Source organism: Echinococcus granulosus (genome assembly GCF_000524195.1).
Source record: "Echinococcus granulosus chromosome Unknown EG_S00104, whole genome shotgun sequence".
Lineage (NCBI taxonomy): Eukaryota > Metazoa > Platyhelminthes > Cestoda > Cyclophyllidea > Taeniidae > Echinococcus > Echinococcus granulosus.
In genome coordinates, this window is record NW_020170484.1 from 14,762 (window position 1) to 16,818 (window position 2,057).

A 2,057-nucleotide genomic window follows, 5' to 3' on the forward strand; every position below is an offset into this window, starting at 1 on the left:
CTTGGGTTCTGACAAACACTAGCCTTGAGTGATTTGAAGAAGTCTACAAGGGAGCTGATTAAGGTTAAGTACCAATGGAAACAGGAAGGAAATGGCAGGAAGGGATGGATCAGAAATTATATCTCCTTAAAGCTATACCTGCCGACAAATGTTCTTGCGGTGGTTGTAAAGCATCACCCGGCCTTAAGCAATAGGACTTCGGCCGGTCAGTATCTACCTCCTGGATGAAACCTCAGATCTCATTACAAAAAAAGGGATCAAACGTAATGGATACCTCCTTAAGCCGTAATGACCGGAGCAAAATCATTATCAAGAGGCGGACCGGGAACAATGGCTTGGTGTTATATATTGACTTTTGTTTAACTATGGTTGCTTTTCACTTCTCCAGAAGTTTCGCTTCCGCTTACCTACATGGTTGGTTGGTCACGCCCTTCGCTCCTCTGACTCTCCATTCGTTTATATTATGGTCGTTTCCACACCGTCAGAGCGGCATCATTCTACTTAAGGACAAAATTATAAAAAAAAGGTTTTCGTATGTTTAAATGTGCTTGAAATCCGTCAAACCCCTCCTTTTATGGTGTTTATTCAGTTATGTCTATAGAGGTTACATATAAAAGCTTATTTTTACATCCTTTGATTAAAGAATTGAAAATGTATAAGCTGACATCATTTAGACAAACCCGTTTTGTTTGTAGTGTGCTAATATGTTTATTTTTTACTGATTGGTTCACGATAGTCACTTACAGATGCTCATAATGGGCTGATAAATAAATAGATGGTGTTATTGAACTTTGACCCTTCATCAAAAAGGAGCCTTTTAAGCTTTTCGGTCCCCTCTGGAGATTCAATGTAACATATTAAAGAAAAAGAATGGTTAATCATCAGCAGTACAGATGAGGAGAATGGGCTGGTTGAAAGGTCATGTCAGTGGGGATGAAAAGCCCGCTCACTTAATCGGCTCGCTTAAACAAACACCGCTTCGTTAGAGCTTCATCTCCAAATATAATTCTACTCATTAACGGAATCTGCGACTTCTCATATTAAATAAGATTAGCTCCGTTCCTGCCCTAATAATAACTGGTAAGTACTTTAAAAGGAGTTCCAAGATGCCAAAAGAATAAATTAGTTGTTATCTATAAACATATTTTATTAGCAGCGTAAGAGAATGTACTCGTCGCCATGGTCACGGCTATTATAAAAGCGGACTCTCCAACCATTTCACTTGACAAAAAGTGATGCCATTGAATTAAGCAGGCGTAAATAAATTGCCTGTCAAAGGATTGACCCTCCAAACCTGATTGCATTAAGCAGCACAAGGTTTTTCCAAGCCTGAGGTATTTTGCGTGCGCTGTAGCCAAATCCACAACCTAGAAAACGCCTGTACGAAAGCACTAAAAAAAGCGAGAGAGGGAGAGAAAGTGGAGGCAGCCTACGCCGCGCTAGTAGCTGTGGATAAAATTTAAGCGGTGAAATCGCCTTTTTGTATTTTGTGGGTTTTGCCCTCAAGAGTCAGGCACCACAATCTCCCCTCATCATCTATAGCTCTCTATCTCACTCTAGGCTTAGTAGCTTGGAAAAAAAAGGGAGAAGAGGCTAGGGGATTTTGCTGGCTTATGTGTGGATGGCCGATTTTTTGTTGTTTCGCTTTACAGACACTATCGTCGTGGTGCTTATTCACTTGCTAGAAAAGTGAGGAGAGTTGTAAATTTGTGTGACAGTGAATTTTACAGGCATGTGGGACTTGCTTTGTTTCGGTGTCTTGTTTTGGTAGATCTAAGGGCAGAGGCATAAAATTTCTCGAGGAGTAAGCGCATCAAAGGTAACCCTGAAGACATCAAAAAAAGTATGCTTCTGAAGGTTTAAGGGGTATAGGAATAAAGAAGGGGACTGACAACACACATAGCATGAGTGGAGCTGCATACTATAGCTGAAGAGATTAGAATCACAGACCACAAATCTTCACAGATGTATTTTAATCATCTCCCTTGTAGGCATCTTCAAATCGTTCTGGAGTGGTTCTGCTTTAGTAATAAGCTTGGCTTTGTTAGAAAGCAAGA